Here is a 21126-nt window from a genome sequence, read left to right as displayed (position 1 = left end):
ATACATTCTGGGCACTGTGCCACTCAGGCTGTTTTTACAGGTGCTGTGGGGATTGTGGGGCTGAATTTCTGTGCTCTGCATTGTTTTTGGTGGCTTGTGCTTAGAAATGAAATCATTGCCAGGATGCAGGGACAGACAACTTGGCAAGACTCCTAACCTCGTCTTGAGAATTCAGGACTATGATAGACCATCATTTATTTCTTTTTACCTGTAGTTTTATGTGTGTGGCCGGCTGCATTCTGAAGTCTTTTAAAAAAAAATTTTTTTTAACGTTTATTTATTTTTGAGACAGAGAGAGACAGAGCATGAATGGGGGAGGGTCAGAGAGAGAGGGGGACACAGAATCCGAAACAGGCTCCAGGCTCTGAGCTGTCAGCACAGAGCCGGACCTGGGGCTCGAACTCACGGACCACTAGATCATGACCTGAGCTGAAGTTGGACGCTTAACCGACTGAGCCACCCAGGCGCACCATCTGAAGTCTTAATTTAGGAGCCTTGGCCAGGCCATCTGCAACCAGACCCTTCCTGGAACATGCTGCAATTGTAACTATATCCTTATTTGTGAGCTTATTCGTATGTGTCTCCCTGTGGCAGAGATAGTAATGCTCATCAGATATTCCATATGCTCTGCAGCCTTCCTCGCCCCCTTGTGGTGAAGTGGGGCCATGTGATCAGTGCTGGCCAATGAGCTCTGAGCACAGGGGTTTGGTCACTTCCTGGTCTAAGCATAGGAAAGGCTGTGAGTTCTCACTGTGTCTCTCTATGCCCTGTGGAATGTGAGGGCCTCATGATCAAAATGTGAGATCAGAGTATCATTTCAGCCTGGATTCCTGAATTACCTGGACCCGTGACAGACTGTGACAGAAGAGTAAACTTTTGTTGTGTTAAGACACTGGGATTTTGAAGTGCTTGTTACTGCAGCATACCCTAGCTTAAGCTGACTGATACATCCTCTTAGAATTGATGAGTAGCGATTATACATTCATGTCCCCAAAAGCTTTTGGCGGATAGCCAGGGTTGAATAAATGTTATAGAATGGATAAACGAACACACGTGGTGTTTTTAGACTATACATACACCCAACTCTTTTTCCCTCCTGGGATGGCAGTTAGATTAGAAGGACACCCTCCTGGGGCAGAAAAGGAGAACACACATTTATTGAGCACCATCTATTTTGGCAGTTATTATCTACATTGAAAGAAGAGGAAAAACAAGCCCAGGCCGATTAGGCAGTTTGCTGAGGGTCATAGAGCTGTTTAATACATCGTTCTGCTTAAATGTCTCCAATCCATCTTTTCAGTTGTCTTTAGGTTTTAACTTTAATGCCTTCCCTGATCACCAGGCTAGATTACTTTTCACTGTTATATGTTCTCCTAACTCCTGGAGCTTCCCCTTATAACAATATCATTTCTAATTAGATTTTCGGGGTTCTGAGGGTAGGTCCTGTGTCTGTCTTGCCCAGTGCTGGATCTCTAGCACCTGGTATACTGCCTGGAAAATTGGAAGTGCTAAATAGATGTTTGTTGAATGAATAAAAAAGGGTCAGAAAACCTGGACTTCTTTTTTCTGGTACTACCACTAATCAACTGTGTCACCTTTGGCGAGTGATTTTGCCTCTGTGAATTCCAGTGCTCCCATTTGTACAAGGAAGGTGTTTGACTCTGGTGTTCCATAAATATTTCATTCACAAATTACCCTCTTGTGCCTCCTCAGGGTCTTGTTTTGGGTTACTTTGTCATCCTTTTAATTCCATTTCTATTCCCGGAATAAATGAGAGAGCTGGGATTTGAACCCAGGCAGTCTAACTAAACAGTCCACGACAGGGGCACTTGGCTGGCTCAGTCAGTAGAGCGTGCGACTCTTGATCTCAGGGTTGTGAGTTCAAGTCCCATGTTGGGTGTAGAGATTACTTAAAAATGAAATCTTAAAAAAAAAACCAAAAAAAAGCGCATGTGACTTTAACTACTTATTCTACCCATCGATTCCCCCACCTGTCCTTCTGTTTGATCATTATTCATCTATCCACTCATATGGTCACTCATCCATCCATATATCTTACTATCTATCCAAACGTCCACCCAAATATCCTTTCCTCCATGCACACATGCATGTATCCATTTATTCATCAGGTATCTTCTGCCCAAATACCCATATATTTTTTGACAAGTGCTTTTGGAATGAATATTCCAGGCCCTGTGCTGGGCTACTGGGGTCCAACAGGAACAAACTGACTCAGTTCCTACCCTCCTGGAGTCTCAATCTCATGGGTATAGAGAGGTTTCTCCTGTGCTGCTATTAATATGGGACATTGAAATAATGCCCAATGTGTGAGCTGGAGCTCTTCAGTTGACTTTATTGTATTCATTTTTGTATCCTCATGGATAATATAATGCTGTATTGTTATTATTATATGTAAGTACATTAATTAAGTCACCAATGTTTATTGAGCACTTACTATATGCCAGGCACTGTGTTAGGTGCACACAAGACCCATCTTGTTCTGTAGCTCTAGAAGGCATCACTCACATTGTGTTCTGTTTGATCCTGGAGTGGTACAGGATAGTGGGACTGTGCATTTGTCACTGTCTTAAAGGAGTCCACAGTCTAGCATAATGATTAAGAGCTTGGGTTCTGGATCTGGACAGCCTGGCCTTGAGTCCCGTTTCTGCCACCTACCGGCTATGCAATTTTGTTAAATCACTTCACCTCTCTGTGCTTCAATTTCCTCACCTATAAAATAGGGATAACAATTGTCACTTCATAGATTGTTATATGGCAAAGGGCTAATCAGTGCAGAAGCTCTTAGAATAGTACATAGCATATAGTAAGTGTTCAATTAAGGACTAGTGAGCAGCTTAGATATATCTGTATTTGGTGGTTTTCTTTAATAATTTTTCAGATGGGGAGGGAGACGGAGTCAGGAGCATAACCTAGCCAAACTTGACATGCTCAGCTAAACCCAGAGTCTGTGATAAATTGATTAGTGACTATTCATTGATCTAGAGGGTATATGGTTCATGTAGCAAGGTACTGACTGACCCAAGCTGACACAAACCAATTATAATAAAGTGTGACTCCATTTTGATGTTTGACTACCAACAGCTCTCAAACTGTCTCCCTTTCCCTTTTCCCTTTGCTTCATACCTGGCCAAGCCAGTAAGGAATCCCACGTGCTGTCTCCTGTGGCACCACATATGTGGGAACCTTCACCCAGCTCTGTTCCCTAACCACAATAAAATGAGAACCTCATTCCTCTCTTTGGTCAAGATGTTCCAGACCAGCTTGAGTGCCTGCCCTATTCTCCCCAGAAAAATTTCACGATATGAGTAACAAATCTTTATGTACGCTCTTGGTGCATGTGTGGCCTCATCAGTCTTGACTCCAAACCAGCTTTGGGTAGGCTATTGATTCTACCTTCCATGGGGCAACCACAAAACACTAATGTTAACTGAGAGTGAACTTGGAGAAACCACATATAATGGAGATACTAGCTGATCTGAAGGAAACGACCTAGAAATCCCACTGCTCGGAGAGGAATAGCTCGATAAACCGTCCTGCTACATCCTGGCATGGGCTACTTGAAGCCATTAAAAAAAAAATTAAGCAGGGTGATGATGTTCAGAGAATGTCGCTGAGTGGCAAAAGCAAGATGAAGAATATGTTAAGTATGTCTGTGTTCTTTTTAGATTAAGTTTTGTGTATGGTGTGAGGTAGGGAATCAAGGTTGTTTTTTTTCCCATATGGATATGCAATTGATCTAGGACCATCTATTCAAATGATCCTTTTGGACAATAACAATGCCTTTATTGTAACTCAGATGACTGTCTACGTGTGGTTCTGCTTCAGAACTTTATTTTGTGCACGGGTCTATTTGTCCATCATGTGCCAACACCGCAAAACCTTAATAATTAAAGCTTTTTTTTTTTTTTTTTTAAATTTTTTTTCAACGTTTTTTATTTATTTTTGGGACAGAGAGAGACAGAGCATGAATGGGGGAGGGGCAGAGAGAGAGGGAGACACAGAATCGGAAACAGGCTCCAGGCTCCGAGCCGTCAGCCCAGAGCCCGACGCGGGGCTCGAACTCACGGACCGCGAGATCGTGACCTGGCTGAAGTCGGACGCTTAACCGACCGCGCCACCCAGGCGCCCCAATAATTAAAGCTTTAAATAAGATTTGAAATCTGGTGGTGTGAGCTTTTCCTTCCTCCTTGCCTTTCTTCTATATTGCTTGATTTTTATTAGGTTCTTTGCATTTCCATATAAATTTTAGAATCAGCTAGTAAATTTCAATTTAAAAAGCCTAGTAGATTTTGATCGGGATTCCGCTGAATCCATAGATCATTTTGGGGAGAACTAAAATCTTAAGAGTCTATTGACATGGGACATTTCTCTATTTATGTGAATATTCTTTAATTTCTGTCTGCAGTATCTGGAGTTCTCAATGTAGAAACCTTCCTCGCCTTTTGTTTAATTTGTTACCAGGTTTAAAATATTTTTTGATTCTGTGGTAAGTGATATTGCACTCTATTATTTATTTATATAAGTAAGCCCTGCACGCAACATGGGGCTTGAACTCACGACCCTGAGATCAAGAGTCATGTGCTCCACTGCCTGAGTCAGCCAGGTGCCCCAATGTTATTGCATTAAAATTTTTTTAAATGTTTATTTATTTTTGAGAGAGAGAGAGACAGAACGTGAGCAGAGAGAGAGGGAGACAGAATCCGAAGCAGGTTCCAGGCTCTGAGCTGTGAGCACAGAGCCGGATGTGGGGCTCGAACCCACAAACCGTGAGGATGATATTGCATTTTAAATTTCCTTTTTCTATTCTTTTTTGCTGATGTAACGTGTGTACAATAGGATGCCATTTATGTTAACCTCCCCCTACCCAAACCTTTTCTGTGACTTAGTCTGTGTGTAAATTCATAGGAAAAAGCCCGGAACTGGACCACAGAGGTAACTTCTGTGGGGCGAGGAGGAGAAAGGGACTGGGATTCTTAGGGAAAGGTGGTGTTCAAGAGGGACATTAGCCTTATCTGTCATGTTTCAGTTCTTATACAAAACGGAATTTTTTAATGTGTTACTTGTGTAACTAAAAATCTATTGAAAGAAAAGAAAAAACAAACGGTCCCCTTGCCCAAGCCTGGTCGGGAGCCTGCGTGATTGATGAATTGGACGAGCCCAGGGACTCCCTCCCACCCATGTCAGGAAGGCACCTGGATGGAAATTGTGATTAAAAGCACACAAGTCTGATCAACTGGGTTGTCCTCTGCACAGAGACGGAGTCAACTGAGCATCTGTGGAAGCGGGTCCAAGGAGGCCAGACTGATCAGTGTGTGTGTCTAGACCTGTTCAGAAAAGAGAGTTGCAAGCAAGAGAACCTGCCTGTGCATCAGATCAATTCCTAGGATGGAGGGGCTCAGTATTATGACCGCCCAACTGACTCTGTGATTGCACGACAGCCTATAACGTCTTTGTTCAGCTGGGTCCCCCCCAGCTGCAGGCCAGAGACACGGGTTTGAGTACAAGGATTCCGTTTGGCACATGGTTCCAAAGTGCTAGCTGGGGAGAGAAGTGAGCCAGAGAAGGGCGGTCAGCTGTGGGGTTTCGCTGAGGGCCAGCTGGGCTCACTCTCGCTCAGGGCCCTGGGAGACTGACGCACATGCTTCCAAGCTGCTCAAAGTTGTGTGGATGAGGAAACACTTATTCCTCAACTCACACCAGTCATCAGTTGAAGCTGCTCCTGGGGGCATTGTCTCGGTGACACTTCAGCCTCCACGATGGATTGACCTGTTTTGGCAACCAGAGAAAGATTTGGCAAAGAATCACAGGTGTTTATAGAAGTTACCACCTCGGTGAGCAAGGGACGGTGAAGGGGACACTTAACAGTGGACGCAATGGCTTCCTGTACAGGTTTGTAACAGAAGAAACGTGCTTGGTAGCGAAGATGAGTTTGTGTCCCCCGAGCACTTCTGCTTCTCAACAGCGGCCAATCAGTTGGCAGTCTGATTTACCCGTTGCTCTCTTGTGAGCTAGGCCGCCAGTAGGAGTCAAGAGAGACGGCTCCTTTATGCAGGTACGTGGCAACATTGAATTTCTTAAGACCAAGTTCGGAAGCTGACAAGTGAAAAGTTGCAGCAGGCAGGGACCATGAGTGTGTGAAGTGGGCAGGAGGAGGGGGATCATGCTTAAGAAGTGCTTACATGGTGCCTCGCGTGTAGTAAATGCTCAATAAAAGTAACGTACAGGACAGCAGTCAGCAGCAACTATTTCAAGGGACGGTTTTAAGGAGAAAGCTGAGTGTAACTTAGGGAAAAGATGCCAGAAAATTTAGGAAACTCATCAGGAGGAGGTTATAAAAGAAGTCTCCATGCCTGACACTGGCCTCTTGTATAGACCTTGTAATTAGGATGACAGTCACTTTCTATTAATTGTGGCCATGGCGGTTTCGTAGAGGTGAGGTTAATTGGTAATATGGGTGTGTGACATCTTCCCTCAGATAAGTTAGGTGCCAGTAATTAACCTCTTTGTTCCAGGGGGCAGCCATTCGTTGTTTGTCTTCTTGGCCTTCCGCTGTCAGCTCTTTCCATGTCGCCTGCCGCATTGGCTTTGACACATTAGCAGGGCTGATGTAAGAAATACAAAAGTGAGTCATAGGGTCCATTCAGCAAGACGTAGAGAACTTTCTGTTTATGTGGCCCGGATGAGAGCTGCTTTATCCAGGGGTCCAGTGGACCATGAGGTCCAGTGCTGGGCGCATATGAGTCTCACAAGGGCCTATGGGACTATGAGTACCCTAAAAAGAAGTGTGGCCTCTGAAATATGAAAAGAAAACCAAACAATAAAAAATTTTATTTTTTATTATTTTTATTAAAAAAAGGTTTTTAAAAATGTTTTTTATTTATTTTTGAGACAAAGAGAGACAGAATGTGAGCAGGGTAGGGTCAGAGAGAGAGAGAGAGGGAGACACAGAATCTGAAGCAGGCTCCAGTCTCTGAGCTGTTGGTATAGAGCCCGACGTGGGGCTTGAACCTGTGAACCGCGAGATCATGACCTGAGCCGAGGTCAGATACTTCACTTAATGAGCCACCCGGGTGCCCTCAATTAAAACATTTTGCAATTTTATTTATTTTTTTCCAGATTTACTGAGGTATGATTGACAAGTGAAAATTGTATATATTTAGGTTGTACAACATGATTTTTTAAATGTGTACAATGTGATGATTTAACATGTGTATACATTTGACATGATTACCACAATCAAGTTAATTAGCATATCTATGACCTCATATAGTTACCATTTGTGTGTGTGTGTGTGTGTGTGTGTGTGGTGAGAACAGTTAAGATCCACTCTCTTAGCAGATTTCAAGCAAACAATACAGTATTATTAACTATAACCACCATGCTGTTCATTACATCTTCAGAAGCAATTGATTTTTCTGACACTTTATATCCTTTGACCCATATCTCCTCATTTCCCCCATCTCTGAGTCCCTGACAATCACCTTTCTACTCTCTGGTTCTGACTTTGATTTCATACAATTGAGACTGATACATGTGTCATTTCACGAAGCACTGTATACATAATGTATGTCGATTAGTCAATGGCAACTCAACTTATGGTTCTCTATATATTTTACATAGTTATGTTTTAATATTTTTATATTTGAGGGGTGCCTGGGTGGCTCAGTCGGTTAAGTGTCCAACTTCAGCTCAGGTCATAATCTTGCGGTTCTGATCTTGGCGGTTCGTGGGTTCGAGCCCCACGTCGGGCTCTGTGCTGACAGCTCGGAGCCTGGATCCTGCTTTGGATTCTGTGTCTCCCACTCTCTCTGCCCCTCCCTTGCTCGCACTCTGTCTCTCTCAAAAATAAATAAACATTAAAAACATTTTTATATTTGAGATGAGGGTGTCTGTTGTCAAGCTGTGCAGGGTTTCAAGCTTGCTGATCAGAATTTGATTTGTAGGAATTCAATTTACAAATGAATGGGTTATTTACAGTTTGGGATATTATGGCCTTTTGCAACTTGCTCATCTGATATTTTGGATGTTCTTTAGAATTTCATGTTTTAATTGCAAAAGTGAATTTATTTTTGTTGGAATAGCATAACAAATACAATCAGGCATAAAGAAAAATTATTAGTGGTGTCCCATCACCCTTCCCCCTCCTGATACGTTTTAAAAATTTAAATGCAGTGTTTCCAAACTTTCCTAGGGGTTGGGGAGATTTGGCATTTACTTACCTTGCTCCTGTCCCCTGCCGAGTGATCACCAGTCAGACATACTGTGTCTGCCTCTAAAAGGGAAAACTTGTTCCCTCTACTCACACTTCTGACATCAAATGTGTGGATTTTCCCTTTACATCAAACAATTCTCCAACTCTCTGGACACCAGCTAGGTGTCAGCAGTTCAATTCTGACACTAATTAGGGCAGACCCCACAGGTTAAGGGCTCAGTCCCACAAGACTGCCCCTTCTTCAACCCAGATACCAATTGCAAATTCCAGGTTGTGACCTGTGCTTCTGATCAACTGACTATAAATTGGGGTTTCCCATAATAACCTCTTTGGGTTAGGGGCACCTGGGTGGCTCAGGCGGTTAAGTGTCCAACTTCGGCTCAGGTCATGATCTCACGGTTCCTGGGTTTGAGCCCTGTGTTGGGCTCTGTGCTGACAGCTCAGAGCCTGGAGCCTGCTTCGGATTCTGTCTCCTTTTCTCTGCCCTTACCCTGCTCGTGCTCTCTCTCTGTCTCTCAAAAATAAATAAACATTAAAAAATTAAATTAAAAAAATAACCTCTTTGGGTTTGATGGTTTGCTACAATGGTTCACAGAACTCAGGGAAACTCAGGGAAATGCTTTACTTATGTTTACTGGTTTATTATAAAGGATATTGTAAAAAATCTGGGTGAACAGCCACATCAAGAGTTACCTATGGTGCGATATCTAAGTGCAGAGCTTCTGTCCATGTGGAGTTGGGGGGTACTACCTTCCTGGCAAATGGGTATGTCACCAACCCATAAGCTCTCTGAACCTTGCTGTTTAGGGGTTTTATGGAGATTCCATTACATAGGTAGGATTGATGGAATCGTTGGCCGTTGCAGTTAACTCAGTCTTTAGCACTCCTCCTCCCTGGAGGTTGGAATGAGGTCGGGACTGGAAGTTCCAAACTTCTGATCATGCGTTGGTGGTCTTTCTGGTGAGCAGCCTCCATCCTGAAGCTAGGTAGTCACCCCCCTCACCTTAATCTCATTAGCATACAAAAAAGACACTCATCACTGTAAGGATTTAAAGGGTCTCAGAAGCTCCTGGAACAGGGGACTGAGACCAAATATTACAAAAGATGCTCCTAGCATCCCATCACTCAGGAAATCACAAGAGTTTTAGGAGCTCGTTGTCAGGAACTATTTCTTATTATGTCACAGTCACCAACTAGCCCAGTGAGATTTTAGATGAGTAGCTTGAACCCCCTCAGCACCAGCATCTGGTGTGTATCATGGGATGACAACAGTCCCTGCTTCTTTGCTGTGAGGACTGAGTGAGTTACTATGCACGGAGGATTCATCACTATATATCGTGCCTGGTGTAGGGTCTGAGGCCCCAAGATGAGCTCCTTTGCTATGAACGTTATTTTGAGTTAAAAGCAATCAAAACCCACCAGATTCAGGGAAATCTCTTTACCTTTGCTCAACTGCCTTTGATTAACCAAGAAGAGAGCTACTGACCGAGATTCCTCTTTACCTAAGAAACTTGCTTGCATCACAGGGCAGCCTTTGTTTTCCAAATAGCTGCTTTCACCTTCCTTACAATGATCCTTCTCCCCTTTGAATCCTCAGATTCCCTCTCCTGAGCTCTTAGAAGCCTCATGATGCCTCACCTACTTTGGAGTTTCCATGTCTGTGTGGATTCTTCACGTGCACACTGTTAACTTTGGTTTTCTTCTGCTAATCTGTCTCACGTCAATTTGATTCTTACTTTAGCTAGAAGGACCTTGAAGGGCAGAGAAAATTGTTTCTCCCCAGCACTGGTATGGCACATATACTCAGATAAGTGCACTATTTCCTAACCCCGAACCCTCAGTCTGGTGAAACAAGATTGTATAACGGATATTCTGAATCACGGTAGTGCAAATCTTGCAGTGTTTGTGCATTGAAGGCACTCCCTGGGGGTAGAATTAAAGTCAGATTTGGGGAAAGGTTGATTCACCCAGTCGTCTATATTTTTCCTCTTAATTTAAATACGACTCTAGTGCGACTCACTCCCCAGGCGAGCGGAACACTTAATGCCAGCTCTGGACAATGCTGCCTGGCTTCACAATGGTTCTCAATAGAGAACGACTGATGACAACGACTACCGTTTACTGAGTGCTCCCTCTGTGCCTGACTCTGCCCCGAGTCCTTTTCTAGCTTAGGATCTAGAGTTAGGTGTTCTCAGGGACTCTGAGTCTCTCACTCTTGCCTCCTTCAAGCAATGTGTCTTCAGGCAAGTCCCTTCCCTTTTCTCTGGGAGCGGGACAAGATTAGTTGCTTGCTCAACAGGTTTGTGTTGAAGATTCAGTGCACAATAAATGTGAAGTCTAAGCCTGAAGCTGGGCAGGCCACAAGCACTTGATAAACGTTAGTTTTATTATTATCATGTTCCTTAATCCTTATGGCGACCCTTTGAGGTAGATATGAAAAATATATGGCTCATTTCATATGGCAAAGCTCTAAAAACAGGCACCTTCAATATTTCATTCCATTTCCCTTTATAATATGTTTCACAGTGTATTTGGGGGTGGGGATATAAACTAGCCCCTTGTCAACAGGAATGTGGATATATACACTAGATTCATGCCACTGAAAAAGAATGAGCCGGGTAGGACTCTGCGAATCAACAGGGGTGACTCCTCCCAAAAACATGATGTCAAGAGCAACAGAAGAAAGTTGCACACGGGCACCTGGGTGGCTCAGTCCATTAAGCATCCAACTTTGACTCAGGTCATGATCTCGTGGTTCGTGAGCTCAAGCCCCGCATCGGGCTCTGTGCTGACAGCTCGGAGCCTGGAGCCTGCTTCGGGTTCTCTCTCTCCCTTTCTCTGTAACCCTCTGCTCCTTGTGCTCTGTCTCTCTCTCTCTCTCTTTCAATAATAAATAATAAACATTAAAAATGTTTTAATTAAAAAACAAAAGCACAAAATGCACATGGAATATTATTTACATAAAGTTTAAAAATATGCAAAGCAATCCTATGAGGTTAGGGATGCACATTACACAGATAGGTACAGAAATACACAGATGTGCCTGGGATGGCAAAGACCAAGTTCAGAGCAGGGTTTCTCTCTGGAGGCAGTGGCGGGTATGGTTGCTGAGGGGCACATGAGAGTCTTCTGATATACTGGGGATGTTTATTTCTTAATCTGCTGCTGAGGGCATTTATTATTCTTTATGCCTTTCAAAATATGCCTCAAGTAGGTGGTAATAATTAAAAAAATTGCACCCCAGCCATGGGGAGAGGGTTTGGGGGGCTCCCTCTGTATTCTTGAGACCTCCTGTCCCAAACCAGGTTCTTTAACCTTCCTGAACCCACACTTTCTCTGTAACCACCTCCATTTCTTCCGGGTGCCTCGCTAACAAAGCCCCAGTCCACCTGGCTCCAAACAGGGTTTCCAGGCAGCCAGGGTCTCAGTTTGCATGTTAGAGGAGCTCAGCTTTCTCCAGCAGTGTTTTTTTTTTAAATTTTTTATAATGTTTATTATTTATTTTTGAGAGAGAGAGAGAGACAGAGTGTGAGTGAGGGAGGGGCAGAGAGAGAGAGAGAGAGGGAGACACAGAATCCGAAGCGGGCTCCAGGCTCAGAGCTGTCAGCACAGGGCTCGACACAGGGCTCAAACTCACGAACCCGTTAGATCATGACCTGAGCTGAAGTCGAGGCTTAACTGACTGAGCCTCCCAGGCACCCCTCTCCACCAGTGTTTTAATTTACCCTTTACCTGACTTCCTCCTGCCCACCTCCACCCAACACTTCCAGACACCCAAAAAGCTCTTTTATTCCACTGGAGGGGGAGAGGGGAGGATGGGAGGAGAGAGGCAATCTCATTACCACAGAAACAGGGCCAACCTTAGTAGGGGCAGGGCTTGGACAAGTCACAGTATATGATGGGGCTCCCCTACTTCAATTCCAATTGATTAAAATGAGAAGAAAAGCATTTTTTGAAGGGAAAAGGGGAAATTACATAGCCCTCCCACCAATCCCCAGCATGCTGCCTAGTAGTGTGTGTGTGTATATGTGTGTGTGTGTGTGTGTGTGTGTGTGTGTGTGTGTGTGTGTTGGTTTGTGGGAGATAGGATGAACCACATTTTCCAGAAAGTCAGCTCTGGCCTTCTTGTAACAGCTGACCCTTTTATCTGGAACACCAAGATAGGAGGAGTTCTTTTTAAAAAAAAAAAAATTTTTTTTTAACATTTATTTATTTTTGAGACAGAGAGAGACAGAGCATGAATGGGGGAGGGTCAGAGGGAGAGGGAGACACAGAATCCAAAGCAGGCTCCAGGCTCTGAGCTGTCAGCACAGAGCCCGACCCGGGGCTCGAACTCACAGACTGTGAGATCACGACCTGAGCCGAAGTTGGATGCTTAACGGACTGAGCCACCCAGGCGCCCCAGGAGGAGTTCTAAATAAGTGTATTTTCCAGGTGACTGAAACATACTCCCCTGAGGGCATCTATATTTATATGCAGAACCCGAGGCTCAGAGAGGTTAAGTAATTTTCCCAAGAGTGCATAGCTGATAAAGTGGCAGAGCTGATAACCTGGAACCTAGATCTGTCTGAAGTCAAGGGTTGTGTGCTTCAGTATTTGCTAGAGTGTTGATAAAACTTCTATTTTACTGAGGGTGATTTCATTGGCAATCATTCTAAGAATCACCCCCTTTAAAAATTGTTTTGCTTTCTAAAAGAGGAAACAGAAACCATTGAACATTTCTCTGTGTGGTGAAAGTCAGCTCTCCACCCATTCTGCACATATGCTGTCACGTGTAATTGAGGGGAAGGTGGGAAAGGAAACTAACATCTTCGACCACCAAATGCCAGACATCTCCAAGACATCTTATGTATTCTTATTTATGTTCCCTTTTCTCTGTTGTTATTCCCATTTTACAGATGGAGAAACTGTGGCTTGGTGTGTTAGTTACCTACTTGCTGTGTAACAGATTAACCCAAAATGTAGCGCCATGAAACCACAAACTTTAATGATCGTTCATAGTTTCTGAGGGTCAGTCTTTCAGGAGCCGCTTAGCTGGGTGGTTCTGGCTGAGGATCTCTCATGAGGTTGCAGTCAGAACGTGGCAGGGGCTGTCATCATCCGAAGGCTTGACCGTGGCTGGAAATTTCCCTCTCAGGATGGCACAGTCGGATGGTTGTTGGCTAGAGGCCTCAGTTCTGTGCTTCATGAACCTTTCCATCGAGCTGCCTATGTGACCTCACGTGGTAGCAGCTGGTCTCCTCTGGAGTGAATAATCAGGGGAGACAAAGATGGAAGTCTCAGTGCCTTTTATGACCTGGTCTCCGAAGCTGCACACTGTTGATTCTGCTTTATTCTGTTTGTTAGATGGGGAGGAAAAAAAGCTCCTACCTCTTCAAAAGGGGAATGTCAGTGAATCTATAGACATATTTAAAAAAAATTTTTTTTTAATGTTTTTTATTTATTTTTGGGACAGACAGAGACAGAGCATGAACGGGGGAGGGGCAGAGAGAGAGGGAGACACAGAATCGGAAACAGGCTCCAGGCTCCGAGCCATCAGCCCAGAGCCCGACGCGGGGCTCGAACTCACGGACCGCGAGATCGTGACCTGGCTGAAGTCGGACGCTTAACCGACTGCGCCACCCAGGCGCCCCTATAGACATATTTTTAAAACCAGCACCCTCAGAGAGGCATGGTGACCTACCAAAGTGCATACAGCTTGTAAATGGTGGAGGTAAGATTCAATCACAAGCCTAGGTGGCCCCACACACTTCTCTTTTCACTGTACTGTGATTTCTCCTCATAACTTTAGTGTGAATTGTGTATAAACCAAGGGTTAGTAGGCTCTGAGTGCATTTGGGTTTTCTCCTTTTAACAGGTAGCTTTTATAACATTTTGGAGCGCTCAAAGACCTTTCTTATTCTTTTCCTGATTCTTCGTGATCTCTCAGGTTTTTGAGATTGTTGGGTAACTTTTGGATGAAATCATAATGATGATAAAGGTCTGTTTATTGGTTCCTTGTATAATTCTTCAGTTTTCAAAGCTAACTTATATGCTTACTTCTCCCCAAAACCCTGTTAATAATGCGGGGCAAGTGATAGAATCTTCTGGATGAGCTGGGTGTTGAGTCATCACTTATTTATGTATCTTCCTTCTTTTAGCACTCGTTTAGCACGGGCTCCATCTCCCCCACTGGCCGCTTCTCTGTCTTCCTACTCAGCCCTACAGTGGATAGAGCCATGAGAGCTCGTGTTCTTGGAGCTACAGGGGAGGAAAATCTTTTCCTCCACCCTCTTATGTTCTATCCCTGAGGCCTGTGAATTAAACTGACAAAAGACAGATTCACAGGAGAAAAGACATACACACTTTATTTATATTAATATGTTTATGTGCACAGGGCTTCATAGAAAGGAGTGAAAACCCAGGGGCACCTGGGTGGCTCAGTAGGTTAAATGCCCAACTTCAGCTCAGGTCATGGTCTCACAGTTTGTGAGTTCGAGCCCCGCATCGGGCTCTGTGCTGATAGCTCAGAGTCTGGAGCCCGCTTCGGATTCTGTCTCTCTCTCTCTCTCTCTCTCTCTCTCTCTCTGCCCCCTCCACCACTCGTGCTCTCTCTCTCTCTCAAAAATAAATACACATTAAAAAAAAAAGAGTGAAAACCCAAAGAAGAGATTAGATTGGGGACTTATTTTAATAAAGGGTGGTAAATTGCAGAGAAATGACTGGACAAAGGAAATGGGGGTTTGGGCTCCTAGGGGTGGTACATTGTGGAAAGGTGATGAGGCAGCGTTGTAACGGAGAAGGGTTGCTTGGTAAGGTCTGTTATGCAGACTCAAGTTATCTCCGGTGATCTCCTTTCCCTGGCCTGGGGGAGGGCGCACTTTACAAATGGAAACGTAAGTCACCCTTACAAAGGGAAGTTTATGACCTGCTTCTAGGCAGAAAGGGGGAGGGCAGAGAGCTCTTCCTGTGTCTGTTGTTTTCTCAGTTGCCTTCAGTTCAAAATAACCCTTAGGCCAGAGTGGGATATTTAAGGTGCCCGTATGCTGGTCTCCTTCAGAGTTAATATCCTAATTTGCATATACTCTTGTGAATGGAGCGTAAGTTTGTATTCGATTTGGCTTCAAGTTCTAGGCAGGTTTCCTGTTTTGCACATCTTGGTTTTTCTCATCTGTATAATGGGGATAAAGACTATCCACCTCACTGGAATGGTACACAGATTAGATAAGACCGTATGTAAGAAGTGCTCAGCTTAGTGAGTGGCAGTCAACGTTAAGAGGCACCTTTGCTTTAAAAAATTTTTTTTGTAATGTTTTATTTATTTTTGAGAGAGAGAGAGAGAGAGAGAGAGAGAGAGAGAGACAGAGAGACAGAGTGCGAGTGGGGGAGGGGCAGAGAGAGAGGGACACAGAATCTGAAGCAGGCTCCAGGCTCTGATCTGTCAGCACAGAGCCCAGCGTGGAGCTTGAACCCATGAACCATGAGATCATGACCTGAGCCAAAGCTGGATGCTTAACCGACTGAGCTACCCAGGCACCCCTTTTATAATTAAAAAAAAAAAATCTTTTTGATGTTTATTTATTTTGGAGAGAGAGAGACAGAGCATGAGCGGGGGAGGGTCAGAGAGAGAGGGAGCCACAGAATCCGAAGCAGGCTCCAGGCTCCGAGCTGTCAGCACAGAGCCCGACGTGGGGCTCGAACTCACAAACCGTGAGATCATGACCTGAGCCGAAGTCGGACGCTTAACCGACCGAGCCACCCAGGCTCCCCGCTTGCATAATTTCTGAGGTTCCTTTCAGCTCTAACAATCCACCACCCTCAGACTGCCTTTATAGCATTCTATTTATTTAAAAAAAATGTATTCATTATTTCCTGCTTGCCTTTGCTTGCTGTAATAATTTTAGATAATAGTTGCGCAGAATTAACAGAAGCCAGAGGAATTGGTCAGATTTTTTTTTTTTTTAATGCTGGGGTGTGGAGCAGTATACTGATGTACAGAATCCCCCCCCCCCCTTTTCCCTTTGCAGTCTAACAAGGCTTAGTGAAAAGCAACCAGTGATTTCTCTCCTCTCGCATTGGCTCCAGGAACTGGCTAATGCGGTTTGATGTTGAAGACAAACCAAATGGCATAAAGAGAAAGAGAAGCACTTCGTTGCAAAAAGTGCTTTTTAGGGGCGCCTGCATGGCTCAGTCGGTTAAGCATAAAACTTCGGCTCAGGTCATGATCTCACAGCTCATGAGTTCGAGCCCCACATCGGGCTCTGTGCTGACAGCTCAGAGCCTGGAGCCTGCTTGGGATTCTGTGTCTCCCCCTCTCTCTGGCCCTGCCCCGCTCATGCTCTGTCTCTCTCTCAAAAATAAATAAAACATTTTTAGAAAAGTGCTTTCGAATCATCTACCTGAAGTTGAGTGTCTGAGGGGTTTGAAGGCAAGCCTGGCACCCCCTGTGGAAATGCTTTTCCCGTCTTCACAGTAGTTGAGGAACAGAGTGTTCCCTGAGAGGGGCTCTTGGTGAATGGTGCTGTTCATGGGTTGTCTCTCCATTTTCACCTGCCTCCCCAAATGCCTAGCTGTGATTCTGGTCTGGTCTCTTGTCTGTTAAATGCATTGTTCTTCACTCAGCACACTGTTCATTTTATGGTTAAGCAGAAAGACAGTTTGCTGTTAGCTCACTTTCCTGCCCTAAAACCTTTAGGGCTTCCCTGTGCATTGAACATGGACTCTTCAGCCCCGAATCTGGTCTCAACTTGCTTGGGAAGCCAAATTGGGTGGCTCCATTCACCTGCATTTGTCCTGGAACCTTAAACTTTACCTGTGCATGCTGAGATTCAATCTGTCCCCTCCATTTTCTGTGCCTCTCCTTCGCTTTCTCTCTTTCTTTTCTTTTCTTTTCGTTCTTTTCTTTCTTTTCTTTCTTTCTACCTATCAGCATCAAACTTGTTAAAAAAAAATTCAACCTGGTATATTTGAAGATCTAATTGCCCTTATTAAATTCATATTAAGTGATTAATAATTGTTTAATTATTAAATGGACAACATCCTACCCAGCAAATAGAGGGGAGCTCCAAAGGGCTGCAGAGAGGGAAGGGATGTTAAAGACAGGACAAGGAAGTCATAAACAAACAAACAAAAAAAAGGATTATTTCAGGGGAGGTCACCTTCGTTTGGGGACATAAAGGTCTTAGTAGGTGGATTACTTCATCTTCCTTTGGGGGATGGAGAGGGCCTGTGTGACAGATTACCTTACTGTTCCCCACCAGAAAATTCCTGAAATTTCTGGGGGAGGTTGAAAGTGCAGTTAGGTTAGGTATTTAAGTTCCAGTTTGGTGAGTTGGCCTAAGTGACACCATTTTGGACCTGTGGTTTTCTTTTTAACAAACTCAGACTTCTGGGACCCAAAGAAAAAGAGTTTCATTTCTAAGAAGACTTTTTTTTTTTTTTTTAATGTTTATTTTTGAGAGGGAGAGAGAGAGACAGAGACAGAGCATGAGCCAGGGAGGGGTAGAGAGAGAGGGGGAGACATAGAATCGGAAGCAGGACCCAGGCTCCCAGCTGTCAGCACAGTGGGGCTTGAACTCACAAACCGTGAGATCATGACGTGAGCTGAAGTCTGCCGCTTAACCAATTGAGCCACCCAGGCGCCCCTCTTTTCTAAGATCGTGACCTGAACTAAAGTCAGACGCTTAACCAACTGAGCCACCCAGGCACCCCTCTTTTCCAGGAAGACTTTCAATTCCTTCTCTCTCCTGTTACATTTAATTTGGGGAACTCAGTGAATTACTGTTACATTTAATTTTGGGAACTCAGCATCTAGTTAAGAGGTCAAGAGCGCAAGCTTTGTAGTTAGATCTGGGATTGAATATTTACTGTGTGATCTTAACAAAGCCACTGGCTCTCTCTGATCTTCAGATTTAACATCTATCTGTTTCATTTTCTTGTGGGAAGTAAATGAAATGATGCATATGAAACCGCGAAGTCCAATGTAATATTTTGTACGTGTGTTTATTAGTGTTTCTTTGTTGCACGTACCACGATCAGTGCCCTGTCTTTTCCATCCAACCAGAACGAAGCTCCTTGCACACTGGTTACATCACTGTGTGCTACGCTGTATCACTGACTTGAATTCTTTCTCCTTCCTTATAGCTGCGCCCTTGGTCGTGTGACCTCGCAGTGACTTGTGTCGGTCAGTGTTTGGCATCTTCAATCGGAGGGATTTAAACCAAAAATTAGAAGTTTTGTCCTCAAAGTTACAATACTAAAGAAGCATAAAAGACCGTAAAAGAAAATTTCAAGTGATGTGTTTTGTAAGTTTGTAGCATTTATACTTTCACAGTGGTTGAAACTTAAAGCTGCGCTAAAACCTTTGGGACACCCTGTATTTCCTCACCCCTGGGCGTTGGCTTCAGCCACATGTCTTGCTTTGGCACAAAGAGTGAGGGGGAAGTCATTACCACTGGTCCAAAGGGGACGAGAGCACTTTGGTGCGAGCCGCCCCTGCTGAGCCTAACCCTCATCAGCAGACCAGTTTGTGCCTGAGAAGTAAGTGGTTGCTGGCTGAGACCCGGGATGGTTCGTTACCTAGCAACGGTTAATGAATACACAGGGTTAGCTAGTGTCCTGCCCGTGGTAGTTTCTTAGTCAACATTGATTGTGTTAAATTAGCAAATTCATGTATTGGGCTTTGGGAAACACTTTTGTTCTCGGGGTTAATGATTCGTTTCATCAATTAAGGACTTCTGCTTTCGAGTGAGATGTTCCGTTCATTCGGATATTTGGGGAAACTGGCATCTGACACAGCAGATTCACCTAACTCAGCCTGGAACACACTTAAAAATTTTCCAGTGGCCAAATCGAATTTTGCAATTAAAATGAAATAAAATGGGAAATTCATGTCTTTAGTCATTTAATCTTTAGCCACGTTTCTTTTTCTTTTTTTATTAAAATTTTTTTAACGTTTTTTTCATTTTTTGATAGAGACAGAGCATGAGTGGGGGAGGGGAGAGAGAGAGAAGGAGACACAGAATCCGAAGCGGGCTCCAGGCTCCGAGCTGTCAGCACAGAGCCGGACGCGGGGCGTGAACTCACCAACCGTGAGATCATGACCTGGGCCGAAGTTGGACGCTTAACCGACTGAGCCACCCAGGCGCCCCCAGTCGTTAGCCACATTTCAGGTGTGGCTTGTAGGTATCATATTGAACATTACAGGCCTGGGTGATTCATCTTCCCCAGCCCTTCAAAGATGGTTTCTTCTCCAATGGTGCCACAATTAATCTGTGAAATTCAGGGGGTATCCTTGACCCCACCTCTCCCCATCCTAGCATCCCACTGGTCGGGAGTTCTATTGGATCGGCCTCGTCTGTGGCTCACTAATCCATTATTCTCTCCCATGCGCAGGGTCACTTCTTTGGACGGGGCTCCTCACCTGTCTCTCACCTGATGACCACACCAGCCTCGTCGCTGGAGTCCCCACCTCCTGTCTTCCTCACCCCAGCCACTGCCAGTCTCTTCTCTACCTGCAGACAGCTCTGTCTTTCTAACGTGCACATCTGATTGTCCACTCCTTCCTTCTCCTGCAGCTTGAGTCTTTTCCATGGCTCCCTACGATCCCTGGGATAAATTCCAAGTCCCTCGATGAGATTTACGAGGCCCTGCTGACCACCGTACCCTCGCCTTCTCTGATCCAGTCAAGTTGTAATGCTGTCTCCTCGGTTTCCCCTGTGACCTCTGGGCCCTTGCACATGGTATTCTGTCTGGAATGCCGTTTCTTCTCTCCTTCTGCCCTCTGCCTATCCTTTGATTTACCTCCTCTGAGAAGCCTCTCCAGATTTCCTCAGGTCTGCATTAGGTCGTCCTCATTGATGCTTTCACATCTTGGGCACTTCCCCTCCCCTGCCACCTTTCTGGCATTGACGACAGAGCTCCATGTGGGGACACGCTGCCTTGCTTTCTGCACTGTTGTATCCCCAGTGCAAGAAGGGGTGCCTGATGATACATCTTGAGTAACTTACAGACCATGACCCCACACCAACCTGCCATTTGCATCCTGTTGTTTGGAAGTATCCAAAGTGATGGGAAGCAGATTCAACCTTTCTGGAAAATTAATCCCCAGGGCAAGTCTCAGACATAGTGGGCCAATGGCCCTGGTGTCTGTGTTGACAGGATGGCCAGCATACCTCCCAAAGTGTCCCTCGAGCCACTGGAGTAATTGTCACACTTTTGTGCGCTTGTTTGAAACTTACCAGTGGCTTCCCATCGCATCGAGAATAAAACTCAGGCTGTCTCTATAGCCTGAAAGGTATGAGTGATCTGACCCCGCCCACCTCTCCCATCTCATTTCCCCCCTCTCCCCTTCTTCATCCATTACCTTCCCTTGGCTCATTTGGCTCCAGCCACACTATACCAATCTCCTCTGTTTCTACCCCGGGACCTTTGCACTTGCTGTTCCTTCTGGCTGGCCTCCCCCGTCCTTCTGGTTTCAGCTCAAACAGCTCTTCCTTTGAGAAGCTTCCCCTGGTCTATCGAAAGGAGCTCCTCGTCCGGTTCCTCCACGTTGCATTATCTTATTTTATTGCCTTTGTAACACGTAGACTTGTCTGAGACTGTCTTATGATGTATGTGTATACTTTCTTATTTACACTTTGTCTCTCCCCAGTTGAAAGTCAGTTACTTGAGGACAAGGATTTTGTCATCTCATTCATTGCCATTTTCCCTCTGCCTAGTGGGAACATAGTAGGTGATCAATAAATACTGGCTCGACGTACACTTAGAGAAATAAGCTTTTCAGGGAGCAGAAATACTCCCCGGGACCAGCTTAGGCAGATCCCAAGCATTCTTTCTTTCTTATGTTCTCGTTTGTTAATCAGTTTTATTTATCAGTTGTAATTATGTGCTTTCATTTTAATACGGTAGAGCTT

The 21126-nt window shown here is 44.6% G+C and overlaps 1 protein-coding gene across 3 annotated transcripts in view; it reads left to right on the top strand.

Moving 5' to 3' along the window:
- Positions 1-21126, top strand: part of RPH3A (rabphilin 3A) — a 282144-nt gene that overhangs the window by 8873 nt on the left and 252145 nt on the right. The gene's annotated exons all lie outside the window — the stretch shown is intronic.

This window comes from Neofelis nebulosa, chromosome 11, assembly GCF_028018385.1.
Source record: "Neofelis nebulosa isolate mNeoNeb1 chromosome 11, mNeoNeb1.pri, whole genome shotgun sequence".
Taxonomy (NCBI): Eukaryota; Metazoa; Chordata; class Mammalia; order Carnivora; family Felidae; genus Neofelis; species Neofelis nebulosa.
This window is presented reverse-complemented; position numbering and strand designations above follow the sequence as displayed.